This window comes from Hemitrygon akajei, chromosome 32, assembly GCF_048418815.1.
Source record: "Hemitrygon akajei chromosome 32, sHemAka1.3, whole genome shotgun sequence".
In the NCBI taxonomy this organism is placed as follows: Eukaryota; Metazoa; Chordata; class Chondrichthyes; order Myliobatiformes; family Dasyatidae; genus Hemitrygon; species Hemitrygon akajei.
This window is the reverse complement of record NC_133155.1, coordinates 33,448,100-33,467,776: the sequence shown is the minus strand read 5'-3', so window position 1 is coordinate 33,467,776 and position 19,677 is coordinate 33,448,100. Positions and strand designations below refer to the sequence as shown.

Genomic DNA, 19,677 nt, shown 5'->3' with positions numbered 1-19,677 from the left:
AGAGATGCCCAGTCTATCTATAGACATCCAAATGGAAAGTGGCCGGTCACTAAATGTGGTCTGGGAAGCACAAAACACAAGTGTGACATAGGCAACAACACGTTAGATTAAGCAATACATTTTAATGGTTTGATATAGAAGCATTATACTACTAAAGCATACAGAAATGTTTGAAGGTGACAGGTCAAATTGATAAGCCACGAAAGTCATATATGATTCTTGGCTTTATAGCATAGAGATATGAGGACAGTTTTATGGCTCTAGGCCTGTACTCATTTGAGATTAGAGGAATGGGGCGGGGGATATCATTGGAACCTATTTAATATTGAAAGGCCTAAACTGAGTGCATGTGAAGAGGATTTTATTTATATTGTGGGGGAATCTAGGAAAGAAGGCACAGTCTCAAAATACCAGGACATCCCTTTAGAACAGAGGTGAACAGAGGGAACTTGATGACGGTGAGGACAATATGAGTGAGGTTATGTTCTGGAGCAAACAGACCTTCTAGGTGAAGTAAGGGTTCACCTGTGAGTCTGTCAGGGCCATCCACTCTATCTGGTGCTCCCGCTGGGGCCTACTCTACATCAGTAAGACTCGAAATAGATTGGAGGACTGCTTTGTCCAGCACCTTCGCTCCATCCACAACAAGCAGGATCTCCCTGTGGCCAACCATTTGAACTCTAATTCCCATTCCCAATCTGACATGGCCTCCTCTACTGCTAAGATGAAGCCACTCTCAAGTTGCAGGAGCAACAACTCATATTCCGTCTAGGTAGCCTCCAACCTGACCATCAATTTCTCTAACTTCTGGTAATTTCTCTCACCTTCTCTCTTCTTCCATTCCCCATTCTGACTCCTATTTTACCCCTTCTCCTTCCCTGCCTGTCACCTCCCTTCAGTTTTTCCCATGGTCTACTCTCCTCTCCTATCAGATTCCTTCTTCTTCAGCCCTTTACCTTTTCCACATACTGCATTCCACAGCTTCTCCCTTCATGCCCCATACCTCACCCATCCATCTTGTCCCTCACCTGGCTTCACCTATCACCTTCTAGCCTGTACTCCTTCTCCACACCCCTCCTTCGTGTTCTGTCTTCTTCCTCCTTTCTTCCCAGTCCTGATGATGGGTCTCGGCCCAAAGCTTCAACTCTTTATTCCTTTTTATAAATGCTGCCTTCCTTGTTGAGTTCTCCAGCATTTTTGTGTGTGTTACTCTGGACGATAAACAGCCTCCTAGGAATATAATAGAATTGAGGTCTGTTTTATCAGAGGAGATAATCAATGCTATTTTAAACAGGTTGGTTAAATTAGCAGACACAAAAGAATCCGTTAAGTGCTCTAAACCAATATAACCAGCTGTTATTCCACTTTGCTATCCCAAGTTATTCTTGAAACCCAGTAGCATCATATTGATTCTACAACATGTTTTTTTGCCCACTGGCGTTGGGAAAGAGGCCAGAGAGTCCCAGCAGTGGTGGCCCAGTGCCGCACTCTGAGCGAGGGGCATTGTCCATGATCTGCACATTCGGAGGGTGAGAGCAGAGGTCTCCCCGAGGCTTTCGGCATGCTGTTCCCCAGTATTCATACCCGACATATGCACTACAGCAAAATCAGGAGCACAGCAACTTCTGCTCACAGATTGGCCCGACTCAGCAAAAAAAAAAGACAAATTAGTTATGTATTTGTGAAAATGCAGCACTTTCATGTACGGTCGGAAAGAAAAGATCTCATCAATCCAATTCTGATTTTTGTCTGGTTTCAAATGTCATTGTGTTCTTTTCTTAGTTTCGCTTCATTGCACTCAAGGGGTATTAAAAGAGAGAGGCTGCCAACACATTTTAAAGGTTACCTTTCTAATGTCCAGCTGACTGGTGTGGTATACCTACCAATCAGGGGGGTTCCAAAAGGCAGGAACCTCACCACAAAGTTTCCTGGTGAAAACCCCTGATCCATTCACCACCTTCTTTACATCCTAGCACGAGCACTGCGAGCTTGCAGTTTAGACTCTGGGAACGGAATTACTTTGCAGGACATTGAAACACAGTTGTTTAAAGAAGTGGTTTTGAACTGAGGGTTGTGCTGTGCCAGCAGAAACGGTATTGCTTATGTAATGAGCTTGTTTACTACCTGGTGTTGAGTGGATTTTTGATTATTGTGTCAAATGGATAGAGCAAGCAGAAATCTCTGTCGCTGACTAGTAGCAAACACAAGCAATGCTAAAGAGCATACTTTTCACTCAGTACAGTAACAGTGGCTGCCCTTTAATACCACGTGCTGCCTCAGGGACTCAGGTACACCGAGGTCCCTCTGTTCCTCAGTACTGCCTAGAGCTCTCCTGTCCCACTCCAATATGACATCCCAACATGCACTGCTTCACAGATCCAGATCCAGATTTAGCAATTTTTTTATCTCATATACATTGAAGCAGACATCATTTGCGTTAACAATCAGCACGCCCAAGGATGGGCTGGGGGACCCCCACAAGAGTTATCACACATGACAGTACCAACATACAGGCCCAGAATTCTCACCACAAGCCCCATCACAACGCACAGCACAGAACAACGTCATCAGCAGCAGCAACAACAGAACAAATCAAGACAACAACAGCAAAATGAGCCCCTTTCCCACTCTCCAACCCCCTCACACACACAGGCCTCCAGTCCCAGGACCAGCCTCTTCTGAGCCTTCTGTCCTTGGCCCGAGGCTCTCAAACTCACAGATATTGGGCACCAGTCTCCTTATATCCCAATGGCATTCCATCTGCCATTCTTTTGCCCAGCTGAAAAGTATCTTTCTGAATCCACACAATATCCTTCTCACCATTAGCAACTCCTTCAACTTTTGTGTTGCAAGTGAACTTAGTAATCATACCTCCTAAATTATCCTCTAAATTGTTAACATACAGTGTCACACAAAATGCTGGAGGAACTCAGCAGGCCAGGCAGCACCCATGGAAAAGAGTAAACAGGCGATGTTTCAGGCCGAGACCCTTCATCAGGACTGGTTTATTCTTTTCCGTAGATGCTGCCTGGCCTGCTGAGTCCCTTCAGTATTTTGTGTGTGTTTCTTTGGATTTCCACCCTCTTCAGATTGTCTCTTGTTTGTGGTATAATGATCCCTGTGGTACAAAATTAGTCCTATACTTCCTATCTCAGATCCAGCAACTCAGGTTCAATCCTATCCATGGGCAGTTTATACATTTTCCCTGTAACTGTGTGGGTGTTCCTCTGGAGCTCCCAATTCTTCCCACATCCCAATAATGTGCAGGTTTATTGGGTAGAGGAATCTGTGGGGAGTTAAGGACAAGCTTTGTGCAAACAGACGTTTGATGGTCAGGACAGGACAAATAAGCCCAAAGGCCTACTTCCTTATTTAGATATATTTCACATTTCTTGTTATAATTTATTGCATATTTTATCTACTGCACTGTACTGCTACCACAAAACAAACATTTCATGACAGCAAACTTGATTCTCATTCAGATTCTGATTGGGATCCACGTTACCAGGTTTGATCGGTGTGGCCATGGACTTGTTTTGGGGTGACTTTGAGGTTTATGTTGCATGTGTTCCAGGATTCTGGTTACTTTGCAGATCTGCTGGTTTTGAGTGGTTTGATCGATGGGGACTGGGGTGTTTCAGCCAAGAATAGTCCTGTGGCCTGCACTAGCTAGCGGAGCAGTGGTAAACTGAACAAAGCTGAACGTTACTGGCTTGATGTCTGTGTCTTCTTCACTCACTTTTGCCATTTGCACAATTTTCTTTTGTTTGTGTGTTGGGTGGTCGATGTTTTCTTGAACGGATTCCCTGATGTTTCTCTGTTTCGTGGCTGCCTGTGGGAGGACAAACCTCAGTGTTGTATTCTGTACTCATACTTTGATAATAAATGTACTTTGAACTTTGATTTCCTGCCATATTTCTATGACATTAGTTCCCTCTGTCCATCTGATAATCTCTTCCCATGGCAAAGATCAAAGTTTGAGAGTCAGGTACCAGGCATGTGAACAACACGTCTGCTCATGTCAACATGGGCCTGTTTGAGGACTCGCAGCTGGAAATATAGACGGAGGAGAGATTGACACACTTATCCTGTCAAAGGATTTGGAGGATTTTGTGTAGCGGGACAATCATCCTTAAATGAGAATGACCTGTGAAGAAATAACACAGCTTCTGATAGTTGTAAATTTTATGATAGTTTCTGGCAAAACAGCTCCCAAGTTGTTATCATCTACTGGTGTTCCATTTGACAATAGTGCTTTGTAATATGACATCTTCAGCAGGATGAGAGCATGGGCCTTTGATCATTTCAAAGTCTTCCACGAAAACTGCTGATCTTAAATCCCTGCTTTTATCCTTGTAATTACTTTGAAGTGGAGATTGGTGGATAAACATTATGATATTCTGCTTTTATGTAAAGTACAAATGACAATATCACTTATAAACATGTATTACACCTGTGTGACATGAAACAGAGCTCACCCAATAGCCACTGAAAGCAGAGGACAGCCAAATCAAAAGAACGCGAGTGGTTCCAGGGAGGAGGTACATTACCATGTGTGCCAGATGTAGAAGGGTGTGAGGGAAGAGACGTGAGTGCAGTTACTGTTACAAGGAGAAGGTGCTCAAAAAGCTGAAAGACCTAAAGGTACATAAGCCACCTGGACCAGAGGAACTGCACCCTAAGGTTCTGAAAGAGGTAGCGGTAGAGATTCTGGAGGCATTAGAAATGATTGCTCAAAAATCATTGGACTCTGGCATGGTGCCAGAGGACTTGAAAACTGCAAACATCACTCCACTCTTTAAGAAAGAGGAAAAGCAGCAGGAAGGAAATTATAGACCGGTTATCCTGACCTCAGTGGTTGGAAAGATGTTGGAGTCAATTGTTAAGGATGAGGTTATGGTGTACTTGGTGACATGGGACAAGATAGGACAAAGCTAGGCATGATTTCCTTAAGGGAAAATGTTGCCTGATGAACCTGTTGGAATTCTTTGAGGAGGTTACATGTAGGATAAATAAACAAGTTGTTGTAGATGTTGTATATTTGGACTTTGAGAAGGCCTTTGATAATGTGCCACACATGAGGCTGCTAAACAAGTTAAGGCAGCAAGTGGGAATAAAAAGGATCCTTTTCTGGTTGGCTGTCAGTGACTAGTGGCTTTCCACAGGGGTCGGTGTTGGGATCACTTCTTTTTATGTTGTATATCAATGATTTAGACGATGGAATAGATGGCTTTGTTGCCAAGTTTGCAGGTGATATGAAGATTGGTGGAGAGGCAGATAGTGTTGAGGAAACAGATAGGCTGCAGAAGGACTTAAGACAGATTAGGAGAATGGCAAATTAGGAGAGTGGCAAATGAAATACAATGTTGGAAAATGTATGGTCATACACTTTGGTAGTAGAAATATATGTACAGACTTTTTGAAATGGGGAGAAAATCCAAAAACCTGCGATGCAAGGGGACTTGGGAGTTCTTGTGGTTGATGGTTGAGTGGTAATAACTGCTCTGACCCTGATGGTGTGAGTCCTGAGGCTCTTGTAGCACCTTCCTCACAGCAGTGAGAAGCTGGGAAACCAGGGTTGTTCCTGGTATAGAGGACGGAGACAATGTAAATCGGTAAATTGGTTTATTATTGTTACGCAAACTGAGATGCAGTGAAAAACTTGTTTTGCATCCTGTCCGCACACATCATTTCATTACAAAACCGCCTTGAGGTAGTACAGGACAAGAGAATGTGTGTGTGTGTGTGTGTGTGTGTGTGTGTGTGTGTGTGTGTGTGTGTGTGTGTGTGTGTGTGTGTGTGTGTGTGTGTGTGTGTGTGTGTGTGTGTGTGTGTGTGTGTGTGTGTGTGTGTGTGTGTGTGTGTGTGTGTAGGGCTCTAGGCACGGAGAGAACGTTGCATCATCTCTGGCTGTTGAGTACCTAAAGGAATAAGCCATCAACTCAAGGGTCTGGAGAGAGTTCTGGGCAGCCCTCCTGTAGTTACAGAGGGCCAAGGGAAGTAAGTTAATTATTCTGGAGGCGTCCAAAGTAACAGAAGGAGATGGATCACAGCAACTGAATTCTAGAGAATACTGGTCCCACCTTCCACCACCAAACCACCCCCCCCCCACATCTTTTTTATTCTGGGGTTTCCCCCTTCCCTTCCAGTTGTGAAGAAGGGCCTTGGCCCAAAATGCCGACTGTTTGCTCGTTTCCACAGATGCTGCCTAACCTGCTGAGTTCCTCCAGCATTTTGTGTGTACCACTCTGGGGATGGTTGGAGAGAGGGGAACTATGCAGAGGGTCACAGAGAGCACTGTTCAGGGGGGCTGTATGAGGAAACTGCACACAGGAATCGAGGAGTTACTCTATAATGGACACAGAGAGCACTGTGCAGAGGGGTCTGTACAGTAAAAAAGCAGATATCCTTCTCTTTACAATACAGGGGGGACTGTACTGGGGTATAGAAACATAGAAAGCCTACAGCACAATACAGGCCCTTCGGCCCACAAAGCTGTGCCGAACATGTACTTACTTTAGAAATTACCTAGGGGTACCCATAGCCCTCTATTTTTCTAAGCTCCATGTACCTATCCAGAAGTCTCTTAAAAGACCCTATCGTATCCTCCTCCACCATCGTCGCTGGCAGCCCATTCCACGCACTCACCACTCCCTGCGTAAAAAACTTACCCCTGACATCTCCTCTGTACCTGCTTCTAAGCACCTTAAAACTGTGCCTTCTCGTGCTAGCCATTTCAGCCCTGGGAAAAAGCCTCTGACTATCCACAAGGTCAATGCCTCTCATCATCTTATACACCTCTATCAGGTCACCTCTCATCCTCCGTCACTCGAAGGAGAAAAGGCCAAGTTCACTCATCCTGTTCTCATAAGGCATGCTCCCCAATCCAGGCAACATCCTTGTAAATCTCCTCTGCATCCTCTCTATAGTTTCCACATCCTTCCTGTAGTGAGGCGACCAGAACTGAGCACAGGATTCCAAGTCGGGTCTGACCAGGGTCCTATATAGCTGTAGCATGTTCTCTCAGTTCTTAAACTCAATCCATGGTTGATGAAGGCCAATGTATGCCTTCTTAACCAGAGTCAAGTTGTGCAGCCGCTTTGAGTGTCCTATGGACTCAGACCCCAAGATTCCTCTGATCCTCCACACTGCCAAGAGTCTTACCATTAATCCTATATTCTGCCATCATATTTGACCTACCAAAATGAACCACCTCACACTTATCTGGGTTGAACTCCATCTGCCACTTCTCAGCCCAGTTTTGCATCCTATCAATGTCCTGCTGTAACCTCTGACTCCACACTGTCCACAACACCCCCAACTTTTGTGTCATCAGCAAATTTACTAACCCATCCCTCCACTTCCTCATCCAGGTCATTTATAAAAATCACGAAGAGTTAAGCTCCCAGAACAGATCCCTGAGGCACAGCACCAGTGACCGACCTCCATGCAGAATATGACCCGAGTACAACCACTCTTTGCCGTCTGTGGGCAAGGCAATTCTGGATCCACAAAGCAATGTCCCCTTGGATCCCATGCCTCCTTACTTTCTCAGTAAGCCTTGCATGGGGTATACGGGGTCTGGATAGTGAGATACAGAAGGGACTGTACAGAGGGGTATGGAAGGGACCATGCAGAGGGGTCTGTAAAGGCGAGCAGAAAATACAAGCTTGTGCAAAATTCATAAAGTATATCAACTACACATATAAACCAGTCAGCAGTCACCTGCAGGAGCCCTCACTGACTGTGGATGTTCACAGATGTTGGGGCAATTGCTGGCTGCAGATGTTTACTGCTGGTGGGGCAATTGCTGGCTGCAGGTGTTTACAGCTGTTGGGGCACTTGCTGACCACAGATGTTCACAGATGTTGGGGCATTTGCTGACCACAGATATTCACAGAGGTCAGAGAAGCGGTTGCTCCACACTCTCTGTTCTTCTATTGCTTCCCAATCACTCATGGCTTTTTCCCTCTGCCAGTTCAAGCCTAGTCTCCACCTTTGAAGTACTCTGTGGATTCAATTTGTAATCACTTACGCTAAACTACTCCTTAAATCGAGCTGAAAAAAAATACTGGCTTCTGACAAGAAACAGATCACATCAAAATAATAACAGTCTAAGATTTAAACTCTGAGGCACACTGTCTGATCCTTTCATCTTTCAGCAAAATTGATATTGCTCTCCGTAGAATACTCAGCGTATGATGTCACCGGTTAAACTCGGCCATCTTACTCCATCTGTTTGGATACTGAGGCCTCTGCTGAGTGGCTCAATTTTAACAGCTGGGTTCATTCAATGGGTCTGAATAATGATCATTTAACTGTGGAGGATTTCACAACCCAATCCGTGCCTCACCTGTGGTTTCAACTTGTACATTTTCCAGCAGCCGTCACAACAGGGTCTCTTAGCATTGGGCAGCTGGGAACACAGGAACAAAGAATGTCAGGAGAACCAGGGCCTCAGGAGCTAAAGCTGACATTACGGGCAGCTTATCCATCTCTGTACGTTTCACGTCAATCCCTCAACCAACAAAATTTCGAACGATGCTGCAGACAGTCTGTGGATTAAAACAAAGCACAGAACACTAACAAAACACTCACAGGTCAAACAACATCTGTGGGAAGAGAAACTAAGTTTTAGTTTCCACTTTGCATTTCTCTTCCCACGGATGCAGTCCAACCTGCAGAGTACTTCCAGCATTTTCTATTTAAAAATCTATCCAACCTTGTTTTAAATATACTTATTGAGGGAACCTCCACTGCTTCATTGGGCAAAGAATTCCACAGATTCACCACCTTCTCGGAAAAGCAGTTCCTCCTCATTTCGATCCTAAATCTACTCCCCCGAATCTTAAGGCTATGTCCCTGAATTCTATTTCTTTGGCAGAATCTTTTCTGATGGAGGAGGCACTGGGAAGAGGCCTGTGATTTGGCTTCAAACACTGAAAAGCTGAGAAAGTGGGCAGACTTGTTCAGCACAGAGAGAACAGTTCTAGTCCAGGGAGACAAAATGACAAGCAACTAACTTCTTGTGCTCAATGCTCTACTTTTGCTGGGAGCTTGCAAGACAGCAGAATGAACTCTGCATGCTCTCCTGTTGACAGAGTTTGGATATCACGATGGCTGCGTGGTCTAAGGCGCCAGACTTAAGGAGTGAAATCTCTTTGCAGAACTGCAGAAGATTTCGTCTCCAGGCAGAGGCATGAGCTTGAGTCCAATGTCTGACATGTATTTGGGGCAGCACAATAGTGTAGTGGTTAATGTAAGACTATTACAATGCCAGTGACACAGGTTCACTTCCACTGGTGGCAGCAAGGAGCTTGTACATTCTCCCCTTGACTCCGTGAACTGCCTCCAGTTTCCTCCCGCATTCCCTAAATGTCATATGCAGACAGAATCCACACTGCAATTCCATTAAAAAAAAACAGTGCTTGTTGGAACACTGTTCCTGAACAAACCATCCTGACAGGTAATTCACCAGAGACATCTCAGGGTGATGTAAGTTCTGCTGCTTCCTACCTCTGTAGTTTCAGACTCTTATATGACGTGGAATTTGTTGATTTGCATGCAAAAATATTAAGAAGTTGCTATTACAGATAAATAATGCAGAGAAAGGAATAATGAGGCAGTGTTCATGGATTCAGATAACAGAGGGGAGGAGAAGACCCAGTATGAGAAACGAATTGTGCCTGTTACTGTCTCACATCCCACTGTCGTTTTACTGCGACGGCCGATTGTCAGTTATACCGGTGGTTTTGAGCAGGTTGGAAAATTTGTGGATATTGCTCAGAAATAACCCTCTCACTCAATTATTAGTTGAAGTCAAAACTTCAAGACACAACATTTTCATTTAGTGGATCAGAATACACATGAAAACAAAGCTTAAGGTGGCGAGTTTCCTTGGGTATTTCAGGAAATCAAGGCCATTGATGTGTTCTGGACAGGATCTAGAACAGTACTGATGTGAGCCCGTCTTCAAAAAGAAGATGTAATAAGTTGAAGAATACCATTTCTAGAACTGTTACTGTTTGGGATTTTGTGACAACTCAGTTCTTTCATGGTGATTATTACAGATTTTTTTTTCTGACCGTTGAGCTAAATTTAAATTCTCCAGCTGCCATGGTGGGATTTGGACTCCTGAGTCCAGCTTTCTGGAGTCCTGGTCACTACATCGTCCCCTGGCTCCAGGACCCTGTCCAAGGGGATTGATTCTGGCACTTGCCTCCTTGCTTTTAGCAATTAATAATTTGCAGAAGTATTGAAGATGGCACAAATTCTGCTCACTGAGGGTAATTTAACAATGCTAACTTGACTAGCTAATTAATGGAATGGTTCATGGGTGAGAGATTTCAGCTCTAAATTTAGAATGGAGAAGCTGGAGCTGATGTTTCTGAAGCAAAGGGATCGATGAAGATCCTGACTGGTTTCGGCAGTAGAAGGAGAAGGAATCTGTTCTCACTATGGGCATTTCCTCTGGATGCTCCAGTTTGGATGCAGCAGATACAGGGAATTTAAATACTAAGCTGTGATGCATGCTACCTTTATGTATAATGGCTCGGTACGGCAACTGCTCTGCCCATGACTGCAAGAAACTGCAGGGAGTTGCAGACACAGCTCAGCACATCGTGGAAACCAGCCACTCCTCCGTGGACTCTGCCTACACTTCTCGCTGCCTCAGAAGAGACCCCCCACCCATCACAGACATGCTATCCCCTCTCCTCTACCATTGGGTAGGAGATGCAAAAGCCCAAAAGCACGTCCCACCAGGCTGAAGGACAGCTTCTATCTCACTGTTACATTGAGTGGTTCCCTTGTGCAAGAAAATGGACTCAACCTCACAATCTACATGGTTATGATCTTCCACCTTTTTGCCCACGTATACTGCACTTCCTTTGTAGCTGTTGCAATATGTTCTGCATTAGACCATAAGATAAGAATCAGCCCATTGAGGCTGCTCCACCATTCGATCATGGTGATTTATCTTTCCACTCAATCCCAGTCTTCTGCATTACTAATTAAGAACCTAACAACCATCTCTTTAAAAGTACCCAAACTTGCTCTCCACAGCCGCCTGTGGCAGTGAATTCAGCAGACTCACCACCCTCTGGCGAAAGAAATTCCTCCTCATTTTGAAACATTTTCTGAGGCTGTGCGCTCTGAACCTAGACTGTCCCACTAATAGAAACACAAGGAATGTAAGAGTTATCATATGCGGAAAGTTTGGTGGGCCTGCATCTGTACCTGCTGGAGTTTAGAAGATAGATAAAGTGGACGTGGAGAGGATGCTCTTTTGCTATTTCTGCTCTTTTGTCTTTTGTTCTTATTATTGTCAGTAAGAGTCCATTTCCCAGGGCAGAAAGAGTCTCTTATGTTGTGGAAGCAGGGGAGGAGTTTAAAAGAAATGTGTGGAGTAGGATTTTTACACAGAGTGGCGAGGACATAGAATGGGTTGTCAGGGTAAATTGCTAAATTGGCAAGTTGGTTTATTATTGTCACATTTACTGAGAAACAGTGACAAACTTTGTTTTGCATTCTATCCATACAGATCATTTCATTACTATAAGACCACAAGACATAGGAGCAGAATAAGGCCTTTTGGCCCATCGAGTCTGCTTCACCATTCCATCATGGCAGACTTGTTATCCTTTCAATCTCATTCTGCTACCTTCCCTCCTTACTAATGCCCTTTGATGCACTTACTAATCAAGAACCTATCAAACTCCACTTTAAATATACTCAAAGACTTGTCCTACACAACCGTCGGTGGCAATGAATTCAACAGATTCACCACCCTCTGGCTAAAGAATTTCCTTCTCATCCCCATTCTAAATAGACATGACTCTATTCTGAGGCTGTGCCATCTTGTCCTAGACTCGCCCACTATAGGAAACCTCCTCTCTACATCCACTCTATCTAGGCCTTTCAATATTCAATAGGTTTCAATGAGTTCCCCCCCCCCCCCACCATTCTTACTAAACTCCAGTGAGTACAGTCCAAAAGCCATCAAATGATCCTATACATTAACACTTTCATTCCTGTAATCATTCTCCTCTGAACCCTCTCCAATGCAGCACATCTTTTCTTCGATAAGGGGCCCAAAACAGCTTACAATACTCCAAGTGTGGTCTGACCATTGCCTTATAAAGCCTCAGCATCACATCCTTGCTTTCGTATTCCAGTCCTCTCAAAGTTAATGCTAACATTGCATTTGCCTTCCTCACCTCCAACCTGCAAATTAACCCTTAGGGAATCCTGCACGAGGGCTCCCAAATCACTTTGTACATCTGAATTTTGAATTTTCTCCCAATTTAGAAAACAGTCTGTACTTTAATTGCTTTTACCAAAGTGCATAACCATACATTTCCCAGCACTATATTCCATCTGCTGTTTCTTCACCTATTCTCCCAATCTGTCTAAGTCCTTCTGCAGACCCCCTGTTTCCTCTGTGCTACCTGCCCTTCTACCTAACTCTGTATCATCTGCAGATGTGGCCACAAAGCCATCAGTTCTGTTATCCAAGTCATTGACATATACAGTAATGTGAAAATAAGCCAGATCTAATACTGACTGTCACGGAACAACACGGGTCACTGACAGCCAACCAGAAAAGGCCTCCTTTATTCCCACTCATTACCTACTGCCAATCAGCTAATCCTCTATCCACGCTAGTATCTTTCCTGTAATACCATGGGCTTTTAACATTTTAAGCAGCCTCATGTACAGCACCTTGTCAAAGGTATTCTGAAAATGTAAGGAAGCAACGTTCACCTGCTCTCCTTTGTCAATCCACCTGTTGTTTGCTCAAAGAATTCCAACAGATCTGTCAGGCAAGATTTCCCCTGAAGAAAACCATGCTGATTTTGGCCTGTTTTATCATACACCTCCAAGTATCCTGAAATCTCATCCTTACTAATGCACTCAAACATCTTCCCAACCACTGACAGCAGGCTAACTGGCCTATAATTTCTTATTACAGGTCACTGAGGTGTACAATGATGAACAATAACAGATTAATAGTGGTAAAAGCTGATACGATAGAGGCATTTAAGTAGCTGTGAGACAGACAGATAAATGTGCAGGGAGTGGAGGGATATGAATTATGTATCAGTAGAAGAGATTTAGTCTAATTCAGCAGTATGTTTGGTGCAGACATTATGGGCCGAAGGGCTTTTACCTGAGCTCTACTGTTTTATGGCCTATGATAAAGTACTTGAGTAAACTGGCAGGCATCACAGTTTAACAGTCTCCAGGTTTTGACTGAAGTCTTTATTCAGCACTAGGCCAATGATGGGGTCACCTTTCACTGCCATTGGGAACTTGCAGGATGCTGACACAGTAATAATTTGGGAAGAAGTGACATTCCCAGATTGGATGGTGTGGCTCCTGATGGGGGCAGCATCCCTGAGCACCTGTTACCCTTGACCTTCTGGGTCATGGGTCAGGAGTGATGGGAGCAGGCCAGTTGAGTAAGACCAGAGCTAGCCACCAACAGCACATACCGCATCCTCCGTGGGGAGACCTGTAACCCATAACAACCTTGGCCAAAACATTAACTGAAGAACTGAATTCCAGAGGTGAGATACAGCAACATGGACCTCTGGTGTCAATGGAGGTTTAGGAGAAGTTGCTGGGGGAGTGACCAACAAGAGAAGGTTGAACCACTTACCTTTGCATTGCCATCAATTAGCCTCCATTATCAACATCCTGGGGGTCACCACTAACTCGAAATGTAATGGGACTGGAAGATGTTGTTTACCTGATAGCGAATAGCTACCTTCCAACTCCCTGAGCCTTTTCATCATCTCCAGGGCAACTGAGGGGTGAGGGGGAACACTCTCCATTTCTTTAGATGAGTGCAGCCACATCAACTCAAAAACATGTTTGTCTCATTGCCCCCATCCACGGCTGACCTGCCCCTATCCAGGACTGATCTTTCTCTCGTAACCAGATCTCAGAATATAAATCATAGCACAGCACAGTACAGGCCCTTTGGTCCACAGTGCCGTGCCGAACTTATGACGTACCCTAAGATCAATCTAATCCTTCATTCCTATGTAGCCCTTAATTACTCTATCATCCACGTGCCTATCTAAAAGTGTCCCTAACGTATCTGCCTCTACCACAACCCCTGCCAATGTGTTCCGCACACCCTCCACTCTCTGTGTAAAAAACCTATCTTTGAAATCCCCCCTATAATTTCCTTCAATCACCTTAAAATTAAGCCTCCTCATTTTAGCCACTTCCACCCCAGCTGTCCACTTGATCTATGCCTCTTATCACCTTGTACAACTCTATAAAGTCTCCTCTCCTCCTCCTTTGCTCCAAAGGTTAAAGCCCTAGCTCACTCAACCTATCTATAAGACATCTTCTTTCCAACTCCTTTACCTTCTCCTTTGCTTCTTCAACCACTTCCATCCTCTCCCCATTCCCTCCCCCATCCCTGTTCTGTCCCCAGTGATCCTCTCCCCAGCTTCATGTCCCATACACAGTTTTAAGCAAGGGCAAGATCTTTGTATGCATCGGTGTGCGTGACGGCAGTCCAGGGTTCATCTCCAACTCTCGTAGTGTTGCCGCTGAGTTCTGAGGCCCCTACGCTGTGCATCCTGCCCACGTGGAAACGCTGGGGAAGTCACCCTGCAAAAGTGCTGGCTAAATTCAGCTCAGTTGTTGAAGGTGACCAGTGCCCATTAACTGACAGGCCACTGCCCGTCGCCTCATTGTCCGTGCAGCCAATGAGAATTTTCACTGTAGAGGGATACACAAACACAAACACAAGAAGGATATTTTAACTTGGCTGAGGAGAAATCGTTAAGTGCAGCACACATACATACTGCAACATCACCAAATCCATTAAGCCATCAGTGACCCTCGGGAGAATTGGCTGACGTCAGTATGTTCGCACTCCCTTCACCTAACGTCACAGAGGAGCCAATATAAGAACCTCAGACCAAGGCTTGCACAAAGTTTCTCAAAATCAGCCAGTAACCAGGTCACAGCACAGGCTGTTGGCACGGCTTGGGAAAATTCGGTTTGATAACCCTCTTGTGTAGTGTTAAAGTTGCTACTGCACTGAAAGCTGGCTCGTGCAATGTAGTACAGCATTACATTTCATAAACCCAGCGTGACCTTCTAATTGCCTGATTATCTGAAAGTGTGGGTCAGCAATAACATGTTTTCTCCAACCTCTTGCCAATTCCTGCTGACTCTGGTGTTACAGTCCCTCAGAACTCACTCTCAGAATCAGAATCAGGTTTATTATCACCGGCATGTGTCGTGAAATTTGACAACTTAGCAACAGCAGTTCAATGCAATACATAATCTAGAAAAAATAATAAGTAAATCAATTACAGTAAGTGTATATATACGAGGGGTGATTGATAAGTTTGTGGCCTAAGGTAGAAGGAGATGGGTTATTAACTTCAAACTTTCTGCATAATCACTCAGAGAGTTGACCTGCATGTGCATGTAACGAGAGCTGTAAAACTCACCTCCTGAATCATTGAGTGTGTGCCTTCAGGCTTCTTTACCTCCTTCCTGACAGTAACAGTGAGAAGAGGGCATGTCCGGGATGATGGGGGTCCTTAATAAAGGACGTTGTCTTTCTGAGGCACCGCTCCTTGAAGATGTCTTGGATACTATGGAGGCTAGTTCCCAAAATGGAGCTGACTAGTTTTACAACTTTCTGTAGCTTCTTTTGATCCTGTGCAGTAGCCCACCCTCCCACACCAAAGAGTGATGCAGCCCGTCAGAATGCTCACAACGGTAGATCTATAGAAGTTTTCGAGTGTTGTAGATGACAAACCAAATCTCTTCAAACTCCTAATGAAATATAGCTGCTGTCCTGCCTTCTTTATAGCTGCATCAATATGTTGGGACCAGGCTAGATCCTCAGAGATCTTGACATTCAGGAACTTGAAACTGCTCACTCTCTCCACTTCTGATCCCTCTATGAGGATTGGTATGTGTTCCCTCTTCTTACCCTTCTGGAAGTTCACAATCAGCTCTTTCTTCTTACTGATGGTGATTGCAAAGTTGTTGCCAAGACAACACTCAACTAGCTGGTATATCTCGCTCCTGTAGAACCTCTCATCTCCACCTGAAGTTCCACCAACTAGGGTACCACTCTCATATTCACCACCAATCTGGGCACCAGCACATTTTGGCCCAATTCTACCACCAGTATAACTGTCAGCATTCCCTGGCTACACAGAAAATATAAAATACTCCAAATATTGTTGTGTTACTAACTAATTTTACTGGATGTGTTCACCTAAAGAGTAAATAAACACTCCAGGCCAATGGGAGATTTGAAATGTTTGGGAAAGGATTTTCAGAGGGCAAGGCTGGACTCTGAGCGGGAAAAAACTGAAGTTCAGCACAGACACAAAACGCCCAGCACATGGTGGAGCAGAGACACACCCAGCGCCTACTGAGGTAGCGGTAACGTCAGTGTACGTACGCCTCTGTTTCATGATCAGCTTCGCTGCCAGAAGGTGATCTAATAGTCAAGCTGGAGTGTGCCCGCACGTGTGTGGCACCCTGGCAGCACTGGGCATAGCCGACCATCTGTAACCCTGTGGACTTCAGTGCCAGTGCGGACCGTGGCATGGAGGCTGTGCTGGGTGCAAGTCAGCCGGGTATTGCCAGCTTGCCTGTTAAAACCGTTTATTTATTTATTTGGAGATACAGTGCAGAATAGAACCCTCCATCCCCAAGAGTCACACCACCCAGCAGCCCCAGACAACCTCACATTAAGCCTGAGCTAATCATCGAACACTGACGAACCTACCCAGTACATCTGGACCCTGGGAGGAGATCATAGGATCTGAAAAGCCCCACGCATTCCAGGGGGAGGACGTGCAGAGCCTCATTGCAGAGGACGTGGGGATTGAACTCTGAACTCTGACAGCCTGAACTGCAATAGCATCACTCTAACCGCTAAGCTATCGTGGCGCCCGTTAGAGGCTATTGGGCTTCTTCCAGAATCAGAATCAAATTTATTGTCAGTGATAAATGGTCATTGAATTTGTTTTCAACAGCAGTACAGCGTAATAAATAAAATACCCTTATAAATTACAATATTTGATATATGTATACATACTGTATAGACTCAGGGGCCTCATTATTCTGTAGACCTTGGAACCCGGTCTGGTTCTCTGCTGCTGTACTCCATTCACTCCAAGGGTTCACCGTGTTGTGCGTTCAGAGATCAGTGCCCCACCACCTAGTGTTGGGGGGTGGGGCACTGCAAAGGGTCGAAAGAAAGTCAGCGTCCATAATTAAGGACCTCCATCATCCTGGACGTGCCCTCTTCTCACTGTTACCATCAGGGAGGAGGCACAGGAGCCTGAAGACACGCACTCAACTATTCAGGAACATCTCCTTCCCCTCTGCCATCCAGTTTCTGAATGGACATTGAACCCTTGAACTACTGAATTTTAACTATTTAACATCTATGTACTCACAGTAATTCTCATTCTTTCCCTCTTTATCGTGTATTGCATTGTGCTGCTGTTGTAAAGTCAACACATTTCACAGCACATGCCGGTGATATTAAACCTGATTCTGATTCGGCACGCTGGTGTTTTAACCAGTTACTGTCACCTCGTCTGCTCATTCTCCTCTGATCGCTCTCAGTAGCAAGATGTTTTCACCCACAGAAATGCTGCTCACTGGGTGTTCTGTTTTTGCTTATTACACCATTCTGTTGTCCGTGAAAATCCCAGGAGATCAGCAGCTTCTGAGATGCTAAAACCACCCCGTCTGGCACCAGCAATCATTCCACAATTACAATCACCTAGATCACATTTATTCCCCATTCTGATATTTGGTCTGAATAATAACTGAACCTCCTTTCCACACCTGCATGCTTTTATGCATTAAGCTGCTGCCACATGATTGGCTGGTTAGATATTTGCATTAATGAGCAGGTGTGCAGGTGTACCTAATAAAGTGGCCACTGAGTGTCTACTTACACTGCTTAATTAGATATATAGAATAAATAATTTATACCTACAAATGCATACATATATCATTAAATAAGTAGTGTTCATGGGTTTATGGAAAGTTCAGAAATCCGAAAGCGAGGGGAAAGAAGTTCCCCGACAGTGGTAATGGTAAGGGAGCGTTGCTGGACAGTGAGAGGCCTTTATAATGGATGCCCCTTTCTGAGGCATCACCTTTTGAAGATGGCCATGATGGTGCCCATGATGGAGCTGGCTGAGTTTACAACTTTCTGCAACTTTTTAAAATCCTGTGCCCTATGGCCTCTCCATACCCAGACGGTGACACAACCAGCTAGAATGTCTCCACAGTATATCGGTAGAAATCTGCTAGTTTTTGATGACATACAAAATGTCCTCTGCTTCCTTATGAAATGCAGTCACTAGCATGCCTTCGTAATTCCACACTGTGCACCCGATGCCACATTCACATGGTTTAGTATCCCCCCCACCGGGTCCTGGGTCGGCTGACCAGTTTCCTTCAGGGTCGGGAGGCTGCATCTGCCAAAGGAAGGCAGTGCTTCTTATCTTGGCTTCTACCCCTTCCTTTCCAGTCCTGTGAAGGGTCTTGGTTCAAAAAGTCAACTGTTTATTCCCCTCCATGGATGCTGCCTGACCTGCTGAGCTCCTCCAGTACTTTGTGTCTTGCTCAAGATCTTGATCATCTGCAGAAACACGTGTTCACGGTCAGCTGAGGGTCGGAGAGAGCAACTCATGCCCTCTCAGCAACCCCCCACAGAGAGATCCACTGGCGCTGAGTGAACTGAACGTTGAAACAAAGGGAATCCAAAAAGCAGCAAAAGGCAAAGGTGTTTTACAGAGGAAAAGAAAGATGCTCCAGCTTGTACCTGACAGAGAGAATGATCTCCAGCCCGACTTCTTACAAAAACTTAGTGCTTGCTTTCCCAGGTTGTCCACGTAGAGTGGCCCATGTAGGATCCCATGGGATGTCTCATGTGTGATTTCCCACATGTCCTCTCAGACTGGAGGGCAGGCTGCTCCCATCCCTGAGTTCTAATCAGACAACTCTAGGAAGCTACTGGAGCCCAATTTTACAGAGACAAGGCAAGGCTTTCTTCTCTCCACCTCACATAACAGACAAATCAGGTTCATGTATTGCCAGGATACAATATGTACATTTTATACAAGAGAAAAAGCAGTTCTGACACATGTAATCCAAACTTGCTACCTGTTCGTTAATATGTTGGAGGACCCAGCCCACACACGGACCCAGCTGCTCTGTGAACATGCTGAATTTAACTACATCACTCTCATCTGTGTGGTGGGCACACCTCCCCATGCAGTTCTGAGTCTGCACTAACTCCTGCAGTTACCTCTGGGCATTGAGTAGATATCCCCTCATCGGGAGCACGCAGGAGTCCACTGTAACGATGAGAAAAGTGCAAAACCTTCCCAAATACCCACGCACCTGCTCTGTCGATCCCCACCAGTCACACCTGATACAGACGTCGGGAGTCTCACATCAGTTCCCTGAGAACTCACAGAATCACAGCGTAAGGAAGTCAACCTCAATCCCTAAGATCTTCCTAAGAACGTGGAAGGGAATCGTTAGGTATTGGTGTCCAGATAGCCTGGAGTTTGACCGGGGCAGGGTATCGGGAAACTCCTGTTTGAAATTTATAATGTTACGAAGGACAATTATAGGGTAAACACTTGA

At 45.0% G+C, this 19,677-nt stretch overlaps 1 long non-coding RNA gene across 1 annotated transcript in view; it reads right to left on the bottom strand.

The window, feature by feature from the left end:
- Positions 1-3,427: 3,427 nt before the first annotated feature.
- Positions 3,428-19,677, bottom strand: part of LOC140719616 (uncharacterized) — a 52,274-nt gene continuing 36,024 nt past the window's right edge. Inside the window, exons 2-3 of the long non-coding RNA XR_012096961.1 lie at positions 8,354-14,742; positions 3,428-4,147 (exon numbers count right to left, since the gene is read on the bottom strand). This is a non-coding gene — a long non-coding RNA (uncharacterized lncRNA). The remainder of the gene's footprint in view (positions 4,148-8,353; positions 14,743-19,677) is intronic.